The 24428-nt window shown below is 39.5% G+C and overlaps 1 pseudogene; it reads left to right on the top strand.

Moving 5' to 3' along the window:
- The first annotated feature begins 1510 nt into the window (after positions 1 to 1510).
- On the top strand, positions 1511 to 16410 carry LOC131799504 (bone morphogenetic protein 1-like; annotated as a pseudogene).
- The last annotated feature ends 8018 nt before the right edge of the window (positions 16411 to 24428 follow it).

Raw genomic sequence — 24428 nt, 5'->3', positions numbered from 1 at the left:
CGGGCAGCACTTTTGAAAAGCTCTGTTTCCAGTGCACACAGCTTGATTTGGGTGGGTGGTAGGTAAAATACTAGAAACTGATGCTTTTGTTGCGCCAATTCACCTTCATATAATTTTTTTGTAATTTGGTGATAAGGAACACGCGGACTGTGTCGGCATATATGGCTAAATCTGGCACTATAGACAATCAAATAAAAGCAAATTAAAGCACTCTTCCTTGTTCGTATTCTAACAGGTCAGTTAAAAAAAAAACATTTCGCAGCGCACAAAACAAGAGTAAGCATCGCGCAGACTATCATTTAACTTGCACGTGGTCAGTACACGACCTGCTCCCGTTGTCAGGGGGTTGTTCTGCACGCTTAACGTCACAGTGTCCTCAGTTTATGAAACCGGCGCGCGAAAGGTGGATGCGTCATTTCGCAGTTGCTGTTGCCTGCGAAAGTTTGCCAAAACTTTCCGTGAAATTTGAAATTGAGTAAGAATAAGATTACTTTGAGCATCCAGAAGTTGACAAGGGTAAGCATACTCCAAGTGGTTCAATGCTTTAAACAAAACTCGTCAAAATAATGCGTTAGTCATAGCTATTCCTTCCCTTTAAATAGCTCACATCAGAACGACTTCTGTATGTCGGTTAATATTTATCAGTCTTGCCGATTTTACATGGACGAGCAGGCGTTCTCTCGAGGGAATTTTAAAGCCTTAAACAGTAACAATTTTTCTCTACTCTGTGGTACAACAGACTATTAAAAATGATGAAAAAGCGAGAAGATCTAACACAGGTACTTAACGAGACATTTTTATTTTTAAGGAATTCAAGAGATGTAATGAAAGTATCTTCCAATTTGTTTGCTGTTTGATGTCATTTCAGCCTGAACGTTCTCATAAAAAAGGTTCTTTAGAAAAAAAAAAAAAAGAGAAGAAGAGTGTACATTGCCCACGGAGGTAGCACACATCATTTTCTGACCTTCCCACTCCCGATTTGTTGTCCACACCCTCATCAGCCTCTATTTTACTATTGTTTTCAGCTCGCGCTCCAATATACGACTGGATTGAGGTCAACGACCTCCGAAATGTGCATATGGAAAATAACAGGTTGCATGTGTCCTCACGCGCCAAACGATCAATAATTAGTTAACCAAATGTGACAAAGTCGAACTTTTAAGTTAGTTTTAAGTTCAAGTGACTCCGGTTACTTCTGAGACTTATTTGGTTCAGGTACTAATTTAAAACCGATTACATTGCCGTCGTTAATCTGTACTGTGTGTTGCTATCAATCAAAAATAGCCAACAGCTGCGCACGTCAGTTCCGGAGGGAATTGTTGTAGAAGGGAACCAAAAGCCTTTACTCAAGGGCTCTGACATATGTAAATACGTTTGAGGTATTTAAATAAGCAACCGATGACCAAAGGAACTGCCAAAGCCCTATTTAGACGTGATTTGGACAGTCAAATATTAAATTTTGCTTTCGATTTCGCGAATCATGTAGATGCTCGACTGAGCTTACTTAACTTTGCAAGATGGCAATAGACGTACAAACCTTGATCATTGGTGGTCTTTTTCTCTGTTTTGGCACACAAGTACACGGGAACGATGGTAAGATAAATACTCTGAGTTTCGACTGGATTAATGTTATACTATTTGCTGCTTTCATATGGATTCGGCTTTCCGGTATGGGAGTAAAGCACGCATGTTGGATGACAGGAGCGGCAAGAGTTACTTAGTGTTGCAATACTGTCTAAGGGTCTCTCCAAATGATTTTTATCAGTTTTCACAATCTCTGGGATAGTCAGACGAGTTTTTAACGCGTTTCATGATATTTAAACCTTTGAGCCTACTCTCGGAAACTGTAGACAGTCATTTCGTTTGATGCGTTTCACTAAGAGACCGGAAACACGTGAACTCGTGATTTTGATCTTTGTTTTGTTAGGGAAAAAGGTCGTCTTATATGTTCAGCTCTTTGGTTGACCTGCAGATGTAATTGCGGAGATTTGGGTTTTCTAGAATAAAAAAAGTTGATTTAAAAAGAAATGTTTGTTGGTGCGTTTTCGACAGCTGCCGCGCTCAAATTTAAGTCCGTTCCGTTATTACGGAGCTAAAATAACTTTACTGGTTACTTAATCTTTAGTCTCTTCAAGCGCATGTAATAAGCCATTAACAGGGTGATTTAGTGTTACCAACCGAGTTGAAAACGTAAATTGGCCACCGTAAAGAGTTTAAAGACCGACGTTTCGAGAGTTAGCCCTTCGTCAATCGCTCTGATAACGCTTCTTAAAGCCAAATATCAGAGGGTGTATTCGAAATTATGCGTATTCCAGTCAAATGCGTCCGCAGAAGACAAGCGAAGCTCGAACGCCGAACAGGAATACTTTTATCTTCAAATAGAGCAATTTTCATATTAGAATCGAAAGTAAGAGGTTGTGCTCTTAACCCCAAAATCTGATTGACAAATCATCAGATTCCATGGTGCCGCGTTTCCGTTCAGAAATACATCACATGCAGATGACGTCAAAACGTGGTAAAAGCAAGAAAGAGTCACACTAAAATGACCTTGACTTTGTACGTATTCCCTCTTTCATTTTAGAGTTAACAACAGAGCCAGTAACGTCGCACAGGAGTGTGGACAATCAAGTTTCACATACTATGTCTTCCCCAACACAAGCTGGGAGAATGACCACAGGTATGCACTCACGTTTCTTGTGAAAGGCTCTGGGAAGATGAACTGTACCACTGTTGATTCTCCGGCTAAATTTTAAGGGGCTTCTATTTGAATTTAATTTTTTTGTTCTACGAGTTTGGTTAAATGTATCTGCTCAAATTCCTTCTTTTTAATGATTCTTACCACCATGGTGAGTAGTAGAGGAAAGAGAGAGTGGAAGTGATCAGAGTGGAATGGAGACTGGACCCGACTGGTTCAAGAGATAATAAAGTGTTTATAACTAGTTTATGAACTCTAGTTGTGTGTATTTGTGCTGAGTTATACCAGCACGACTCTTGACTCTCTCAGTGCCAATGGGAACCTGATAAATTGCATGCTGTGGGTTACCTGAAATGGGCGAGTACTACATCCAGGACCTGAGTCCTAGTGTTAGTCTCGGTAGCTTTGTGAACAAGAAACCGTGACAAGCTCTGGTTCGTGGGCCACAGGGCAGGTGTGGTCCATAGGCCACAGGGCAGTTGTGGTCCACAGACCACGGAGCAGGTGTGGTTCACAAGGCAGGTCCTCCAACTCAGTTTAATATTAATAATATATCGATAATATTTGATGAACGAAAATTTAGAGTATGAAACGGCTTATTTCTCAAACTTCACCCTCATCAATTGATTCTAAAAGCATAGTTCTTGGATAACAAAAATTTTTCTTTGTCTGCGGCGTTCAAAATTGTCTTTATTCATTTACTTTGTTTCCTTATCCTCTTTTGACTCACTCGCTTTCATTTTTGTCCGTTTATGTACATGTATTTATCAATATTTATGTTTCATCTAAAAAATCAATAAATTCCCGTAAGGCACCATGAGGTTAACCCCAGATGAAAATGATGGGCATGGTTGTTTTTCTCCTTGAAGTTTAAATCACTAAAGACCCCTTCATTAATCATTTATATTTTTTTTTACTTCATAGAAGAATCAACCTCCAGAGTTCCTTTCAAAATAATCTGGGGATTAGTCGGTGCACTTGCCTTAGCCGTACTAGTTACGATAATTGTTATTTTTGCAAGACAAATCAGACGAAAGAGAAAACGAGAGAGAGAGAGAATGTCAACAAGGTATATTAACAAATTATAGTTTATTTTCTTTGCTCTCTCTACTGATTTTAAAGTGGTTACTTTTTGTTTTCATGAAATGACAACTGGCTTAAATGACGTTTTCGAAAGTTCTCCTTCGATTCTCTTATTAAATACAAATTATGTCAACGTTTGGTGGAAACTGTCCGAGAGGGAACTGTTAAAAATTGCTTCAGATGTTTCAAATGGAATGCGCCATTTAGAAAGCAAACTGGTGAGTAATACTTTTTTGTGTGTGTACTCTTCTCGGCCGACCTTGAAGTTTAACTGCTGCTAAGGGAATATTTCGTGCAAACGTGAGTTCTTAAAAATTTACGGTCTCTTCCTTTTGGTGCGACGGTGGCGTAAAGAACATTAAAAAGCACGTATGTATTTATTCATGAAAGCGTTACGCGTTGTGTTACGCAGTGTTTGGTTTCGCGAGGAACCGTTGACTTAATAAGTTATACGGAATAGTTTGGGAAACCAATAAAATAAACCAATAAAAATGAAATAAACCAAAATAAAATAAATTATATGGACAGGCGGGTTACCCCACCTGGGCGGGTTATCTCACCTACCTGGGGTCCCCCACCTCCTTGTAAACAGGCCCTAAACAGGCCCTAAGGGCCTGTTTACATGGAGGTGGGGGACCCCAGGTAGGTGAGGTAACCCGCCCAGGTGGGGTAACCCGCCTGTCCATATAATTTATTTTATTTTGATCACGTTTACATGATAGGTGGGGTGACCCGCCTAGGCGGGTTGCCCGGTCTGCTAGGTAGGGTAGTCTGGTCAATTTTATTGGTTTATTTTATTGATTTCCCAAACTATTCCGTATAACTTATTAAGTCAACGGTTCCTCGCGAAACCAAACACCGCGTAACACAAAGCGTGACGCTTTCATGAATTAATACACGTGTCCGAGAATTAATCTTTCGTCCTTTTCGACAATTGAGCTTGGGACGCCTCTACTCAAACTCCTTAATTGCAAGCGTAACAACAACCTCAAGAAACCTCACCCCAGCACCCCGAGGTTGTAAGAGTGCATGTAAACGCGTTTTATTTTTCGACCACGGCTAGGCGGGTTATCTCACCTAGCTGGGGTCCCCCGCCTCCATGTAACCAGGCCCTAAATTTCGCAGCTTCCACGCTTCGCAGATTTACCGGCTCTTTTGGACATAAGTCGCTGATTAAAACGGTAAAATGCTCTCGTTTCAAAGAAAAAATATTCTCCTCAAAGCCTATGATATGATATGATTGTGAAATTGATCTGTGTGATCTGCATATCATGAAATTCATGATATGCAGATCACACCCATTGAGATATTTCTGGGAGGAAAAGTTTGATTTAAACTACGCGTCGGTGACCGCGTCGGTAAACATTTTGGGAAGTCTACATTGTCTTTTGCAGTGTCACGGCAAGAACTGCGAACTGCGAACTGCGAACTGCGACTGGGCATAATTCGCTTATTCAAACGGTAAAATGCTCTCTCGTCAAAGAAAAATTCCTCTAAATTTCATAATGCGCCGGACCACATGGAAAAGTGTTGTTTTTAATCCGCGCAAATCTGAAATGATTGTGAGATGTCTATATCATCTTCAGTCCGCTGTCCTTTGAAGTGTCACGGTAAGAACTAGAAACATTATGCGTTAGTGGTTATAAGCCTAAATTCACAAAAGAAGAGAGCACAAACAAGTATCTAGTGCAAATGTCGAACTTACAAAGATACTACGAAACAAACAAAAAGTAGCACAAAATCAAGATCCATTAGTGAAATCACTCACTCACTCACGCACCCACTCACTAACTCTTGACGACGACATACGTGGCTTCGTCTCCAGAAGCAGCCACAACAAACAAGACGCCTAGAGGCGATTCCGTGGGATGCGTTGGCTATTGAGCGTAGCATTACAAGGAATTGTGCAGTTACAGCAACTACCATGATTAGTCAGTTAGATCACCCGAAGAAATCACTGATTTTTTCTGGAACTGGACATACTGATCTCTTCGTGTTTCTCGTGGCTTGTTTCATTCCACCGAAGGGCAACGGCTGGGTAAAAACAATTTCCATTTCCGCTGAAAACGACTTGTCTCCTTTGAGGACGTAATTTGTTTAACAAAAACTTAAACGAAAAAGAAGCGGTTTTTAAAACATTTAACGGTAAACTAGTAATTACCAAAGATTAGGAAATGCGGGCGAGGACGATGTATTTTTAGCTATTTGGTTAATGAAAGATTTGGGGGCCCACAGGGAGAAAATATTTGTTTTGAGGGGTTGAAATTTTAGTCCATGAGGCCACCCCCCATGCTCCACTCGCTTTTCTCTCTGTTTTGACATTAACAATAGAGTGATTTTACTAAACCTGTGAAACAGTTACCAACACAAGATCATTCCATGAGATACTAGTCCTATTGTTTTGTTTAGTTTTAGTAATATGCTGTAATCGTCGTTTCACGGTGTGGAGAAAATCACTGCAGGTTATAAAATATGCGTATTGATCCAGTCAAAATGATTGATGTAACGCAACAATTATTTATTTAATATCTTAACATGCAAAACTTAGAGATGTTATTTGAATGAATAACAATAAAATCAAAAAAATAAGGCACTTGTTGATGTGCATAGCTTAAAATGTTACTGTATGTTAGACTGAAGGACGAACAACGCTGTCGCTCCACGCTTCTACGGGATCAAAGAGAATAGTCTCAGACTATACGCTTGTCAGGTCAAGGACGAACAATGCCCACGCTCCACGCTTGCAGTAAAGGACGAACAGATACGACTCTCACTCGACGCTTGAGGTCAAGGACTCAGGGCCTGTTTACATGGAAGTGGGGGACCCAGGTAGGTGAGGTAACCCGCCTAGCCGTGGTCGAAAAATAAAACGCGTTTACATACAGTCTTACGACCCCGGGGTGCTGGGGTGAGGTTTCTTGAGGTTGTTGTTACGCTTGCAATTAGGGAGTTTGAGCATGGGCGTCCCAAGCTCACTTCTCGAGAAAGACGAAAGATTAATTCTTCGACACGTATGTATTTATCCATAACACCACATAACACAACGCGTGACGCTTTCAGGTTACGCGAGGACTATTGACTTAATACGTTATACGAAATAGTTTGAAAGGAATCTGGTCGATTTACAACGCTAAATATTCAGAAATGTGAACATTTTACACTACTTGCGTGTCCGTTGTGGTTTCTGCCGATTTCTGCCATGAGACGGCTTGGAAATGTACAAAGTTTTAAAACATACGTGTTTCGCTTTTGAGCTTTTTGCCATAAACGCGACCCCGGGTAGGCGAGTTACCTCACCTTGAGACGTTTACGTGGCAAATTGTCACCCCGGCTGATAGGGTTAGGCGGGTCACCACACTTATCATGTAAACGTGATCAAGAAAAAATAAGAAATTACATGGACAGGCGGGTTACCTCACCTACCTGAAGTCCCCACCTCCATATAAACAGGCCCTAACAGACGAACACCACTCTCGCTACTCGCTTGAGGCGGAATGCGGCCGGGAAATGGCATCAAACGCATCCAACGCGACACGAACGGAAACGTCGAATCCAGATTAACACGCTTGATTTGGATTGGTCGGTGCTGCTGCTATGCGTGAGCGGCTACTTTTTTGTGGTGGGGGGAAGGATATCTTCGCTCACCTCGCTCATCCCCCCACGGGCTGGATTAAAGACTGTAAGGATTCGTGACAAAGAATCTGCACAGTTCGCTCGGAACCTCGTTCAAACCCCAAAGAACTTGTTTTCCCCGTCGAGATGATGCGCGTCGTGGAAATATTGGGTAATTTTTTTTTAAATTTGTTCCCTGTTAAGACTTATTTTGTTATTCCATCCTACATTGTGATAATTTTTAGCTAGAACTATGTCGTGACTGAGGTGTTAGAATTTGAATTTTCGCACGATTACAACTTACTTATCCACAGCTGGGTAAAATTTCCGCACAGCCCCATACTATTGTAAAACAAATCTGTTTTCCCGATGGCAATGTATTGTTTTTGTAATTGTTTTCTCTATCCAAGAACTGAATGCATAATGTAGGATGGGGCTGTGCGGAAACTTTACCTCATTATTTTACTTGACCTACATTTTTATTTGAGCCGCCTGAGACCTTTCTCGGCCCAAACTTCGAAGTCATTGTGCCCGATGCATATGTCGTCTTATCCAAGAGTTGTGTAGAGTTCTTTAAAATGGTATCTTAAATAAAACTAGTGTGTTATGAGTTTTTGTAACGAAATACAACATAAATGGTTTAATATTTTTTTCTGAGTTGTATACTGACTCGGCGGTAAAATTCGTCTCGGCTACGTTCCGTTCACTGTTTGCATGACTGCCATAAAAAGCATTACTTAAACAAATTTGGTATCCCATTTTCAAGCCCGTAGAATCATTTCGTTTCCGTGGTAGTAGCATTTTCAGTGAAATATCTTACAAAACCAGACATTTTATTCAAATGACACCACAACTGACTTTTTTCCTCAAAAATTTGGCCTCGATGTGTCTATTACGTAACAATGATTATTCAACTGGCATCACAACTGACTTTTTTCCTCAAAACTTTGGCCTCGATGTGTCTATTACGTAACAATGATTTCGCTTTTGATCGCTGACGTTCCGAAAAAGTTAGATATTTCAGCGGTTGAATGAGCAGTTGTTTTGGTAATACGGTCAACAAATATCTACAAACATTTACTAAAAGAAATTTTAAAAATGGAATAACAGCTTAATCTTTGTATTTAATGCATTGTTTATTCGTCGGGCAGATCGAAGTCCATTCTCGGGCGGATCGACTTCGGGCGGATTGTCTCTTGGTAGTACTTTTTCAGTTCATTTTCCTATACTACTTTCACCTGATTGATTAATTATTCCTAAGTTGCTATTTATTAATTTGCAGAATGTCAGTGTTTTTTTTATCATAAGACAGCCGACTCTTCAATGGCACCTGTTGTAATACGTTACATATCAATCTTTCTTAGCACAGCGTTTTGGAAATCATTTACCAATGTCGCTTGAGACTGTTCCCAAATCTCATTCTTGACAGCTCTACCATGAATTACTATAACTATGTGATTTCCTACTAAAGTCAAACCTGTATTAGCAGTCATCCCCAGGGTATGGCATGGTGATCACTTCATGCAGGTTGACCATTTAATACAGGTTCTACAGAATAAGGGTATGGTAAAAAAAAATGCCATTTTATGCCACATGTGAACATTTGATGTACGAAATTCACCCACAAATACTACTGGTGTTGATTTCTGGGGATAAACATGGACAAAATATACTTGAAAACTTGTTTTTAGTTTCATTTGAGTGGTTCTGGTTTTATAGTTAAGGGTGGTTATATGACTGCTTAATAGAGGTAATGTTTAACCCTTCAACTCCAAAGATATCATTAATAATTCTCCTTATTGTCTGCCATACAATTCTTATGATGTCAATTCGGAAAATCTGATATTGGATCAACTACTTATGCCCTAATTCATATTTTACTTCATTCTTATCACTTCTATGCTTGATATTGTATAGATATTGTAAGGAGAAATTCTCTGAGTCACTCATGGGAGGTAAAGGGTTTTAGAGGTGAAAATTAAGGTGTTTGAGGAGAAAGAATTTTGGGACTTTAACTTATGATTGACCACGTAGTACAGGGTGACTGCTTAATACAGTGCTGCTTTATTCCAGTTTGACTGTATGTGTAGTATTTACATGTATACCACTATCTAGTTGATAACCTGTCTAGTTGATAACCCCAGTATATGACCAACTCCATTTTAAACCTTACTTTTGTGCATAAACAAAATAATAATCAAGTTATTTCCTTATTTTGCAAATAAATTTTATTGACCATCCCATTATCATGACTCAACTTTGTTGGGAACAAGATAGAATTTCCTTGGCAACAAGAGCTGTATGATCACAGTTCTGATGTTTGTTGGTTTTTTTTCTGAAAGTATTGAGAGTTGAGTGTTAGCTATGCCCTTGTGTCCATGCTTCTCAGTCCAACTCTGTAATCAAATGAGTCTTCTTTAAAATAGATTTTAAAAAAAACACTCAGTCTGGTAAATGGGTACAAACCAAACAAAAAGTTGATTGCATTTAATATGTTCATACAGTGTTTGTTCTATCGTCTGGTAGTCAATCTAATTGCAGAGTTGTTCTCTAGTTGCTGCTGATTAAAAATTCATTTCTATTTCATACCTATTCAGGTCTGTTTTTGTTATCATGGGCAGCAATTGAGACTACATTTGCACAAAATACTAGTAAGTGACATTAATTAAATTCATTTGGTTGTTGCATCTTCTAATAGAGGTGTGATTAATAAGTGGAACTCTGGTTTCAGCACAAAAGGATAAATATCAGTCAGTGATTAAAGGGGGTAAGTCTCTAAAGAAACTGTGGTGCTGGGTCGGTGGGAGAGTATAACATGGTATCATCTGAGCTCATAACATAAATTGGCCACTGTAAAGAGTTTAAAAGCTGACATTTTGAGTGTTACCCGTTCCTCAAAGGGAAGAGCTAATGCCCTGATGGAGGGCTCATGCTCGAAACATCAGTTTTGTGACTCTTTATGGTGACCAAATTATGTTATCTACCCCATTGATTATACTTACTACCCTACATATCAGTCAGTGCCTGAGTATCTTCATATTAAAAACAGAGAATAAATGATAAGAACAATAATGAATAAAATTAAATATAAGAGAGAGTTTAATTCAAGTTTTGTTTATAGCTCACTGGTTCTGTAAAGGTGCCCTCTTCTTTACATTCTAACCTCTAATTAGATGTAGAAAGAATTAGATAAAAACAGATATCTGCTAGTCTTTCTAAAGCATAGGTGAGAAGCTCTAGACCTATTTCAATGACCAGCATCTGGTCTGCTGTGGCCTGAGTTTGTGTAGGTTTGTTAGTGCTATTTTGTGACTTCTTTGGTTATGCAGAAGACAGTAGGTATTTTTGTGTTTATTTGTCATGGGTTGCCCGTACTTTAATTTCCACCATGACAGTATGGTCATATTTACTGTTGTGTCTGTCAAATGAAAAATTATTATGATAAAGTTTTTGTACTGCATGTCCTGTTGGGTTTTTTAGTTTTTCAGTTTTTGCCCCCAAGCTTCTTATAGTCATTTTGTGGTATGGATTGCATGAATTGCATTGAATTTCAAAAGTATTGGACATCAGTGTATGTTTGAAGGGGAGAGGAAGAAACTGATATTGCTAATTTTTTCCTCAAGGGAAGATATAGACTCTTGTTGCTATGCAAATGTATTGTATGGGTCCCATATGCCTGAGTTGAAAAGACCCAATGAATACCTAAAATCTCAAGTGGATCTAATTTAAAAGGATAAAACACATTGTAATGATTAAGTTGTTTACAGGAAATATGTATGGTCTCTTCACAGCTGCAAGTCCTAACAACAGATGTTTGCCAGGAAACACTAACAACAACAACCTCAACCTAAGTGGCCTTAATGGAACGTTTGAGAGTCCAAGAGATCCTTATCACTCCCAATATTATCCGGGAATGAGCTGTGACTGGCTCATTACAGTACCAGAAGGGAACATTGTAAAACTCAGCTTCGAGCTATTCGATATGGAGTCTGTGGGTGCAGGTTTTCCTTTATGGCATTGCTATGGTGATTATGTAGAGGTACTTGAAGGGAACAGAAGTGACAGTAAGGCCAAAGGAAAGTTGTGTGGTGAGTCAAATCCAGGGATAATCCGCTCGAGAAGTCGGTACATGCTGGTGCGATTCAGATCAGATTCCTCCCATTCCTCGTATCGATATCACAAAGGATTTAAGGCTGATTTCACAGCAGAGAATAAACTAAGTAAGTCAATAAGTGTGCAACTATGGAAATTAAGCCATTGTGGATGAAGGAGGCCAGTTTTTTTGCTTTTGTTTAGTCAACATAAGATATCTCCTCTCTTGAGTCAAGAATTTTTCTTCAAAGCACCTTATTTTTTTCTTAAACGAGGTATATTTCTTGAGGGAAAATTCCTTGCATTTGCCCTATTTTCATGTTGATGGTAGGGTGGTTTTCTTCTCTCTCTAGAGAGATTTCACCACCTTAGCAGAAGTCATCATCAGAGCCAGGAAAAGTATCGTTGTCTGTTGAGTTTCATGAGTCTGGTTCTTGTGAACTGATTGGTCAATTTTGCCGTGATCTTATTGGTTGTAAGACTCAAATGGCGTTAGGTTGATGTGATTGGTCAGCTTGTGCTGTCGGTAATATTTGGTCGTTCTATTGATTTTATTTGTTATGTAGTCGTTGACATTTGGCGTGGGATTCTGTTCCAAAGGAGTGAACCAGCTTTCCAGAGACTTTCATTAATAGCCGGGGTTACAGCATGGCACTCTGAAACATTAGTCAGTATTACGAACAATGGTCCTTCTCGGGACTTCTCTCACATTGTTACTCTTGGGTGCAAACCATTCGTTGTATTTGTACTTTTTAGTTTGTCCTTACTACGGTGAAGCACTTGCTGCTTCTATATCAGATAAGAAGACACTGACGAGTCCAGGCTATCCTCTCTTGCCTCCTGCCAGTTTGTTGCCATGGAGGTGCAGATGGATACTCAAAGTACCGGATGACCTTTCCACTGGTGGAGCATATGTATTGAAAGTTACTTTTAATCACTTCAATCTTCAAAAAAATTCTGATAGACTCACTTTTTATGATGGTGTCAATTCAGCATCAACGCGTCTTGGAGAATCATATTCCGGAACGGTCCATCCTGATGTGATTTATTCCACAGGCCGCCACATGTTTGTTGATTTTTCTGTGGAATAAAATGGTTTTTGTAAGCAGGCTTTTTTAGTTTAAACTTTTCAGCCGTGGTCAGAGGTAACGTTATTTGGGCATTCTTGGGTTTACTCTGAAACTCAGTTGGCCTAAGAGGCCTAGGGAGGGGGGAGGGGGTGAGGAGATGGGATCGTTTAAGTTCTTGCGTAAGTTTGCGGAGTTTGTCTTTCCGTGGTTTGACTATTGAAGCCTTACAGGTGTTGAAAGTGTATTGTAAGGCTTAGGGGAAAGTCTGATGGCATTATTCACAACACCATGATTAGTGAAAAGAGTCACTTTCTTATGTCTCACATATTTTGGTGAAGAAGAGAAACGTATTATAGAAGCACTCAGCTCTTTATCAATTTTTTTTCCCGGCGGGGTGGGGGGGGGAGGGGGGGAAGGGAGCAGCAAAGACCTAAAAATTAATTATACCGGAATAAGGATGTGTGAGGTTGGTAAATATCGACAAGGATTGCGAATGAATGTCTGATATCGAGCTTCAACGTTCTTATTGATGCATTCAATTGCAGAGGAAGCCTTTGGAGCATGCCAATTGTTAGAAGGGAATACCGAGCGTAGTAGCCTCACTGGTTCCTCTGGTACCCTCTTCTCCCCATTCTATCCTACTCCTTATTCGAAAAATGTCATTTGTATTTGGGTGATTTCCGTTCCTGCTAACAAAAGAGTGAAGCTAACATTTGATAAATTTGATCTTGCTCCCGGGGAGGACAACGTGCGAATACTTGATGGGCGAGAGTCGTCGAGTGAAGAGGTAGCTGTTTACCACGGATACAACTTATTTAGTAGTGAGTCAGCGGTGTACTCGACTGGGGGTACATGTGGATAAAGTTTCAATCCACTCTGGACTCTTGGTATCATACTGGATTTAAAGCACATTTTGAGGCTGTGGAACCGCGTAAGTACATTATGATTTTATTTATCAACAGACCAATGATTTTTAAGGCGTAAAGCTTGTTCGTTAGCTTGTTCAATGTTTTTAATTTGTCGTGAAAAAGTAGGAGCAAATTGGGATTTATCGCTGATCCTCGCTTGCTTGGTGCTTAGTTGCGCCTTCCACATCAACTGTGGGGTTAAAAAGGTAATTTCAGAGCTAGTTATTATTGGAAAATGAAAGGGGAAAAGGCTTGAAGTACCACTGATTATGACATCTCCAAGCCTTTTTGTTCCTAAAGACACTTTTGCTCAAATTGCAAATTAGGACGGTAAGGTGTTATGGATAGTGACTAAAAAAAATAAGTTTCTAGAAATTTCTAGAATGCCTAGTCACGCTGACATGCATACACGAACTTTCTCCTGTCAGACTATGGAATTTTCGAGAACAATATATTAGGTTATGAAGTTAAGATGTTAGACTTCTAAAACAGTTGTTTTGTAAGCTTTGGAAATGTCCTAGAATACTTTGTAAATGTATCTAAGGACTCAGTCGTTTAATATGAGAAGTTGTTCTTGTTGGGAGTGCCCGACTGTCTGGAAAGCTATACCGAGAGAGATAGAGGGAGAGAGAGATACTGAGGAAGATTGTTTATTTAAAGAAGATTTGGAGGCAGCCGTGAGTGTGTGTCAGTGGTAAACTAAGATATAGTCCATAATGGGCTCACGTAAGTGTTTTAGAAGATAACTATTGTAATACCCACAGGTGTCCCTACTTGGTAAGATCCATTACACGTTGTTTAATAAAGTAGCTGAGTTTGTAGGAGTATAGAATCTTTCTTTCGGTTAAATTATACCCTAGGAAAAAAAACATTTAAGCTTGGTCGTCTCGAAGTTTTCCTGTGTAACTGAATTAAGTCCATGGCCCTGGACCAGGACTGTTTCCAGAGTATCTTTGTATTCCTCTTTTCACTTTGAATTTATCAAATATGTGGTGAATAACTTGAATCACTGACGACGCTGTACCACTTCATCAAAAAATGATACTTCGTTATCACCTTTGGTATTGCCAGTCGGGCCGTAGTATTCATATCAGTATTTTAAAGCTCAAAAGGGTTTAAACTCTGTAGAGGACCAGCCAAACACTTCCCTGAAAAATGGTAGGTTAATTTGTGTGATGCATCTTTCTTCCCAGCCGGAAGTTCCGAGGAAAGATGTTTTCCGGGCAACATTTACAACAACAACCTGAAATTATCTGGTTACAGTGGAACTCTTCAAAGCCCAGGGGGAGGGGAAGGGTATCTCTCTCACTCCAGCTGTAATTGGTTCATAGCTGTACCAGAAGGGTGCTTTGTGAAACTCAGCTTCGACACTTTTCAATGGTTCAAGATAGCATCTCAGGAGGATGTGATGCAGATTATGTAGAAGTTGTCGATGGGAAGAACATCGATGGTGAGAGCGAAGGAAAAATGTGCGGTTCCGGTACTCCCGATGACATCTCCCCTACTGGTCGTTACATGATGGTTCTTTTCAGGTCTGGTCCAATCAGATCATCTTTCAGGGGATTCAAAGCAACATTTACAGCGCTTCATGAACCAACAAGTAAGTGAAAGGTAGAGTGGTCGATAACTGACACAATTTCAACTGGTTTTGAACTTGTGATGATCCACACGTAAGGCATTCACAACTTGTTAAAGTATGTTCTAAGAATGGTATCTCATTATGCCAAGCATGGCTTCCGATGTCTTTTAGCCGCCATCTTGCCATAAACAGTTACCTTTTTTCACGTCAGATTTTGATAGGCTCGGTGGAACAGCCCCACCTGAATCTCTCCGAAGCCAATTCCCCTTCCCCTTCCCCCGTGGGATCACTTCAAGGAATTTACTTAAGATTGTTTTCTAACTCCGTAGCGAAAACTAAAGCTGTAAATTCCAGCGAGTTATGTTACCCGGATAACGTCCACAACTTTGATTTGAGGTTGACCGGATCAGAAGGGGTTTTAGAGAGTCCGTTGACCTACTACCCACCGGGTTTACTTTGTGAATGGCTCATTACTGTACCCGAGGGACAAAGCGTTGAACTCATCTTCGAGAGATTTCAGTTGGATCCTGGTTGCAGAGATCATGTGGAAGTTGGAGATGGAATGCCATTGCCTGGCACATCTTTGGGAAAATACTGTGGAACTAAAATTCCCGAAAACGTTCGTTCAAGTCACCGTAATCGTTATATGTGGGTTGAGTTCTACTCTGCCACGGATTATGCGGGTAGAAAACCACACAGAGGATTCAAAGCCACCTTCAAGGCCGTATCAAGTTCAGGTTGTCTACCTTTGTTTTAAAAATTAGAGGTTGAATCTGTTGTAGCACGTCTCATGCACCGTCAACACGACTATTTTTTCAACGCCACGTGGAAGCGACCCTAGCTTCAGATTACTCTGCTTGTTTGACTTTTGTTTCTCTTTTTCTCTTTAGAGTCTCCTACTTGGATGACACCCATTATTGTAACTGTCACAGTGTTTGTTGTACTGATATTCCTTTCCGTTTGCTTGGCTAAACTAATTAAAAGGCGAAACAGAGAGGCAGCGGAGAGGTTTCCAGTGGCTATAGTATCACGCCGTACTCCATCTGAACCTGTTGACACCACAACCCCTCAAGTAAGTCACGCTCCAGTTTCAACAAACGCAGGTATACCACCCCCAGATTACCCATACCCGTTAGAATCGCCACCACCCTACCCGGGTAAGGAACAGATTCCACAGTTTCCACCTCCAGGACAGTCATATCCATGGCAACAAAGTACACCGGCTGAAGAATCCGTTACCCATGAGAATTAGTGACGTTCCTTTGACGATTTTAATCCTGTTTTGCGCTCGCCAGATATGTTGAAGCTCTAAAGTAAGATTAAGATTAAGCGTCAGCTGGGCAGAGAGACTTACTGGGCTCAGCTGTATAAAGGGCGGATATAACTATCCAACGGATAAATCGCCATCCAGCAGATAAGTGAAAGCAAAACGTATGGCCTCATCCACCGGATCGAGATTTATCCTGCAGATAACGTTATCCGACCTTCGAACGTCCGGGGTCAGCTCTATTTGGTCTATTTCTCTTTCTCGTGCTTGCATTTACTTCCTTTCGGTTCTCACCCACTTTTCCTGTGCTAATGCTTAAGGAAAAGTAAAAACAAGCACGCTATACATGTCATATCGGATCATTATCATTATCTACCTGTAATCGGTGTTTTCATACACCCGATGGGGCAATCGGCAAAGACTGCTATCTCAGCCGTTGTCTGTCCCTTCGATTTCGCTGACAGTCCTGATCGGCGAATTAAAATCTCCAGTGGAGACAATGGAGTTGGTTTGTCAAGCTATATCATCTGATTACAAAAGTAGTTTTAGGGATTTTGGTTATTATGAATTATAGCGTAAAAAATGCAAAACTTACCAAACGGATAACGAGAAAATAGATTATGGTTGAAGTAAAATAGCAACGACACTGACAGTTTATTTTAATTAAAGCAATCATATCAGGGATTTGATTAACTCAAACCTGAATTAAGTAACAAGTTAGAATTATTATCTCCACAGTTTTGCTTATTTTTCAATGACCCTCTTTGATTTGTCCCTCAACGGATTATTTCAACAGCTGCACATACGCTACACAAGGGTGGCCATATGAAAAAGGCCTAAATAAACACTTAAATAAACACTTAAAGTGTGACAGAGGGTTCTTACGGAAAACAAAGAGATTGTCACATTAGGCCCATTCTTGTTGACTTAACTTGATTCAGTTGTGCTTTGACAACAGTTGTTGCTTACATAATAGTATTAGTTTCAATCTGCTATAGAAGTAAAGAGAAACACAAGGGGCCGGTTATTTACACAAGGTCTGACCCCAACCGCTGTTTTACGCAATCAGAGGGCCTTTCGTAATCTTTGTGGGAGGGTTGTTTTTATTAAAAAAATACCCGTTATTGCTAGCTTTCGGCCCTCTTGACACTGTTCACAAACCGATTGTTCAGATAAAAGATTCGGCATAATTCAAGATAGTTTAGAACGCGGTTTTGTTAAACCTCGGCTAAACTTTGTTGAAACTGAATAACCGGCCCGAAGAGTTGTAATCACCAGCTTCCTTCACTGTATCCGATGCAAATATTCGGGTATAGCGAGTTCCTTAGTTGAAAAGACATATTCTTAAACATGATAAAAACTAGCGATGAAAAGGAAAGACGTTTCGACCTCTTCGATTTCCTTTATCAGGGTCTATTAAAATATGACAAGTTATGTTTACGAACAATTGTCGTGTAAATATAATGCTATTAAAAACAGATGAGAATGCAAGAGGCATTACGGTTTGTTAAAATTGTATAATTACAACTAATCAAAATATTTATAAGGTACAAGAATAGTGAAATATAATTTTGCGGTGCTTGAGCTACACTGTTTGCTTAGCGGTGGTTAAAAAGCATGGCTAAACTGCTGAATACCCTGCCACTCATTTACATATCATTGAATAAGAATAGCATCCATTGTGTTATGCCTCGTTCTTGAAGCCTCGCGACACATGTAAATGAGGTGGACCAAAGTGGCAGGGTATTTTGCAGTTACTCCAAAAGCATTTCAAAAATAAGACAGACAAGGTTGTTCTCAAACTTCGCTTGATGTTCCCCGGCTCCATGCCATGTCGTTTTCTGAGCTGGTCTCCAATCACCGACCCTTTGTGTTCCTGAATAATTTGGCATGAGTATTTGACAAAGCCAGCATCATATGCATCACACAGGTCATATCAACCTGTTGCTGACTCACAAGGGGTGGCAGCGGAAAATTTCCTTAAACTGGAAAAGTACGCAAATGAGTGAAACTTTGAATGCACGGTTGGGCATTGTTTTCAACAGCGCCCGTAAAAAATATATACGATAAGCTAATAACGGTACGGTGCCCGTCGGCAACTGTTTCTGAATATTTCCAGACCTTTTCTCAGTTGCGCTACCCGGAAAAACTTGTGCAATCTACCATTCATCATTTTATTGATATAATGATATCAGATGCATCTCGTGCTCAAGCGACTGAGAAGTAAGAAGTTCCCAGAATCGTGTTTTCCCTACAAGGAACATTGAGAAGTCGGCAAACTCGGAAAGAGAGACGACTTGTAAATCTCAATTGCAAGATGAACACAGAAATCAGCCCGGTTAAGACAAGTCGAAACTGAGATAAAGAACGAGATCAGATTGAAGGAAGAGGAACCGCTCTTTGTGTGTCAGCAATCTGTTGTTTATTTTTCTTTTTTCATGCGTGATCTGTATGATGCACTTTAATTTTCGGATACACCATGACAGTAACTTAAAAATCAACGGCATTGAGGATCACAAAACGGGCTCGGCGATCGGAGACCATCTCATAGAAGGAGCATGACATGGAACCGGACGACTGACATCTCACGGAGTTTGAACATCCTAGGAAATTGCCAAAAACAAACTTGAGTGTCTTATTTTTGATATGCTTTTTATTACCAAAGAACTGAAACTACTGATAAACAAATCAATGTAACTCAATACGTGCGAAGTTATCTATTTTAGACTATTCTTTAAACTTTAAGAGCCGGTTACTGAATGGACACTAGTTCTAAGCCAAACTCGCGGTTTTACGTGACAAGTGGGCCTTAAATATTCTCTAGAAGAGAGTTGTTTTTATTAAATAATGTTGAATAAGAACTTTCAGCTTGTCGACACCTCACCTAAAAGAATCAAGCCAAATTAAAGATAGGTTTTAGGATTGCCAGTTTGGTCAAACAACGGCCAAACTTTGTTTTAAATAAACCTGTCCCAAAGATTTCAATCGTTTGCAATAATATACGATTTGACACATAGTCTGTTTGTTACGCTCTTATTCGTTTTGAAACTATTTGATTTTTCTGCTAATTTTTTAGAATTTGCATTTTACTTGAATTTTCTTAGGTTTGACGGAACAGAGAAGGGGAATGCATCTTTGTTGTAAGTGAAAAAAATGAAACGTGCCAAATATAGCTTCCAATCTAACCTATAAGCAAGAAAGTGCCAAACTCTCTCTTTTAAATACATTCACTTCCCTTTTGTGTTCGTTTTATGCGTTTGTTTGTTTGTTTGTTTGGGTTTTTTTTTTGCAATCTTTAAAGATCATGCGCCCATACCCAGTTTGTTTTTCCAGCTCGAGGAAACATCCCTGGGCATCCATCTATTTTTGAATTCTTGTTTACCCATTTCATACCGCGTTAGCATATGGTCACATGATGAATGAGTTACCGGGATATCTATTCCGGGGGGAGGGTGTCACGATGCTAGACACTTGGAATCTTCGGCTCGCTGTCTAAAGTTACGATGTCGCGTCCTGTATTTGCTGCAAAGAAGCTTAGGGCACGGTTTTTCAAAAACCAGTATGGTAAATTCGTTAATTACTCTTGAAGTTTATCCAGAATTTTGCTTACAGTTTGTTATAATTTGGCGATTCATATCTTAAAGAGAACAACGTTTGTCTAGAAAATAGCGACATTAACCTCCTAGTATCATCAACAAACTATCCAAAGCCCTGGTGTTTCGAATTAATAACCCTGGTTAATCCACAAAGTTACAATGTTGTGCGTCCAAGTTATGTTGGATGAGTTTTTTTGTTTCAGTCTTACACATTTACACATATGTGATAATATTAAATCGTTTGGTTGGAGCTGTAGTGAACCTCCCTCAAGCAAGTTTCGCTTTCAAAGATCTTGACACGTCTCAACACAAAAAAGCAATACAAACTTAGACTATTTTACTTTAACCAGTCAATAAAGTTGAAGTTCTCACTGTATCGAGCAATATGAGTTTGCTTCACGTGGATCGCACATTGTACTCCTCACCCCCTACCCACTATCACCTATTCTCACCCCTCACCCCCTAAGTTACACCCCCGTAAAAGAGAGTGAAGAGTTGCCTTCAATCGGATCCTTGTGTTTGCGCAAAGATTTCTGGGATCGTCACAAGGCAAACATTGCAACTCGCTGGAAAGATGTCTGTGAAAGGTTGTTTTGACGTCCAAAAAAACAATTTTGGAGAGAGATTATTGCTTTTTATCAGTAATGGATTTGGGTGATGTTGATTCAAGGAAAGCGTAAGTTTTTGTTTCAACAACCATGAAATATGTTAAGGAAAATTTACCGATTAACTTTTCTCCATGCCCATGTTTTATTGTGAAATTGACATCGCGTAATGGTCTCGAAATTTAGAAATATTAGCTATAAATCGCCACGAAATAACTCAACAAAACCTTTTCCTCCTGGCTTGGTAATATAAAAGAGTGCTACAACTGCTCCCGGTCTTGTTCACTGCCTTATTAAAACTGATGGAAAAATCATAACCCTTTACAATATCGATAATGTACTCTCCTGTATGATTATGGAGAAAGGCAAAGACTTGTAATGGCATATTGAGTCGGCTAAAAATAATCAGTTGTTCTTCGGTTTTTGATAGCCTTTATAAGCGAGACAAAAGTATTCCAACTAAGGGGTAGTGATAGAAAAGCTAGCAAATTCTTCAGCCGATCGCACTTCATTAGAAGTCATATCTAAAAGATACAACTAAATTCTTGAATGGTACAGACAAACACACGATTCAACAAGAGGACTCCTGTAATATTTAATAATTCTGAAACACAAAGATAACTACAATTTTATATGATTCGCGACGACATTCCGATCATACTTGAGGCGTGGGTTACAATATGAAAGTTACGAAATGAAACCGAAACTAAAGTAAGACAGAAATCTACAATTAGAAATCAGAAACCGGGAGAAAAATACAAATAATATAAAGCTATTGTACCTGAGGGGTAGATCCTCGTGCATGAAATAAAGTTAAATCAAAATTACTATGGGTACGCGTGTCAATTTGGAAATAGCGAAGATATGACTTAAAATCAAATGCGAGTGAGTTATGTAGTAAAATGCAAGCGTGTTTGATCAGCAGTCTTGCCTATTTCAATCATCGAAGAATCAAAGCACAGAGCTTTAAAGAAAAAGGAAGTTTCACAAATATGCCACAAGCTGTGGGCATAAACATTGTATGCCCTCCCCCTCCCCACTCCACCCTAATGATAACATACAATAAAACCGTGTGTGTCTATCAACACTTGGCAACTGCACGTATTACGGAGTCATTGAGGACAGTCAACCCCAATTTACACAGGAGCATGAATTAAGCCGTTTATAAAACAAATAAATATTTTTTTGATGTCTCTGAGGTCGTGTGACTCGTACCTTGAGCTAAATTATGATCCCGACCATACCCATCCTATTCCCTATTCCGCCTTCGAAACGGAGCATATCTCGGTCTCGCCTTCTTATTCTCATCCTGCATCTCACCTTTGAAATTTCTCATATCGCACATCCTGCCTCGATTTTAAACCTCATCCCGCATACTGCCAAATCTATGTTGGAACCCTCCGGATAGCAATTTATTCCTTGGATAGCGTCATCCGCCGCCCTTTGAACTACTGATCACAGTTGTTGAGACACGATTCCATAATTTCTGTGGCTCTAGATAAAATAATAGATAGAAAAACTTGAACCAAATGACGTTACAGAGCAAGAAACATCGTGGCCGACTTTAAATAACAGCGTGTTCTCTATAACCACTGCGAATCTAACTGACTAGATTTATGTGGCATTAATTTCTAGAGGCGGAATGAAAGATATCAAATTGTCACCGGAAAGAGGGGTTGGGCAAAGTGGAAGCTAAACATTTCCTGCGTTGTTAATCACTTGGTTTATATTTGTTTCAGAGCGCTTTGGAATGATCAGTTCAAGAATGTTTCGCATTCATCTCGTCATTGGGTGTTTTAATGTGCTGTGTTTTGGACAAGACATTCCTCAAGGAACTATCCTCGGTGGGTGCAGGTCATGTCAACTTTCGCGTCGAACCGAAACCGCCAATTTCTTTCCTTTCGCCTGATTATTTGCTCCTGAGTCTCCTGGATCATGATCAAACGACATCCGAACCATATTACATACTAGTTCTGATCAAAATGTATCGATCTATGTTCGGTTCGTTTTCTCTCAAAGTATTGGAGATTTGCAAATAGTTACTACAGTGATTAAAGGACCACAAAGACTACAATGTTTCTCTAAGCAACGGAGGGAAAAACTTTTAAATCACGCGCTTCTCCAAGTTGCTTTGATATGTCTTAGAACCGTAGGCTTAAAGAAGTACAGTTTCAATAACATAGCGAGTAAAGCTCTATGCCAACGGGTATAAGTGGGTAAGAAAGAAACACTAGTTCAAAGTGCACTCACGAACCGTGCCGGAAACTGTAAAGTGGTTCGGAAGGCGAGGATTGCTGGTTCGATTGCTTGGTAACATACCTTGTTTTTTTTTCTTCGAAAATTCCTTTTTACCCATTTTTTTCTTTTTTTTGTTTTTCTCAAACGATATAATGGACTAGACTTTTAAAACATATTACGCGATGGTGCGATTTCGTGTAAGAGCCTTAGGCTCCAATCGCGCTAGATGGCGAACACACAATTCGGAGAAAATCGGACTGTAAACTTTGACTTTGTTCAATTTTGCTTGTTAGAACCACCGACTCTTATAACTAATCACAGAGAAACGCTTTCCGACCTAACGATAACTGGCCAGGGTATCCAAAACTTCAAAAACGGGCTTGCACCCACTTTCATCAACAAAATTCCAAATTTAGTGAAATAGAAGCCGAAGGTCAAATTACAGCCACCTAAAATGTCCATACCTGTGGCCAAAAAAAATTACAGGAACCTGTGGCGAAGGGAGGGTCCTTAAAACATTTATTTGTGATTCAAAATTTCCTTTTTAATGTTATCATTTTTTTCGCCTCTTCCAGTGTCAGGGAGTGAGTCACTGATAAAATGGCGTCTCTAATGAATACATCAAACCCGAGGGTCAGGAAACAGGAAATCATTGATCGTCTGGGGTTTTATTATTAGCCACCACTGCACAAAATCTGTTTGTAAACACTTTCCGGGTGCTTCACTTCTCTTACCATTCTTAAAAATGGCCTAGGGGTTTATGTTAACATATCACGCGGCGTGCTTTCAATAATTTGTCAGTTTGCTTGTGGGAAACAACAGCCTAGAATCTGCAGACCAACCAAAACGCGTGCATGTTTCCGTAAATGGGCACACGATCAAAGGCCTACGTAGAAATAGACAAAGAGAGATGCTTAATTTTAAGCTGCTCGTGGGGTTAGTAAGAATTTTGTCTTTCACTAACGTGGTTTCAGAAACAAAAGAACAACCGGAATAATGAAAAAAAAAAAAAGGGCAATCAGTCAAACGCTCCGTATTTTCCTTTCTTTTCTGATTAGCGACCACACGAATGCTACCCTTGGTTAGTTTTCGAATAGAGTTGCAGAACACATTGCATACATATATAGATATAATTATGTTAATTTTATTCTTATCTTAAAATTATCTTATCTTGACGCGAAAGAAACCCAAAACCCAAGCAGGCGACAGGGAATAATTAGACAAAGCCACTATATTGCTTTTAATTCAAATTATTGAAGAATGATGAAACAAACTTGCTTTTTACTGACCAAACTAATGACCCTATACACTGGCAAAGCAAAATCGTACCGGCCTATCCAACTTCTTGCATGCAACATTCCCCGCTCAGTTATTATGGATTTAACTGCAAAATGTCGAAAAGAAAAAAATCAAACTAGCGCCGAATTATACATTCAGCCTTTTCCCACAAAAACAGCACTCCTGGTATCCTTTTGCAATCCATTAAGCCATTCATATTAGGCAAATCACATGATAATATCATTAATCCAAACAACAAAAAACGTTTAAAAGAAAAGTATATATAAAAGGTACTCTCTTTAATTATCAGACTTCTACTCTATTATATTTTGGTAACTCTCCTGTCTTTCATTTTACTTTCTTTTTAAAGATTGTTTTTCACCTTTGGGAATGGAAGATGGAGGT

Source organism: Pocillopora verrucosa, chromosome 14, assembly GCF_036669915.1.
Source record: "Pocillopora verrucosa isolate sample1 chromosome 14, ASM3666991v2, whole genome shotgun sequence".
Classification (NCBI taxonomy): Eukaryota; Metazoa; Cnidaria; class Anthozoa; order Scleractinia; family Pocilloporidae; genus Pocillopora; species Pocillopora verrucosa.
This window is presented reverse-complemented; position numbering and strand designations above follow the sequence as displayed.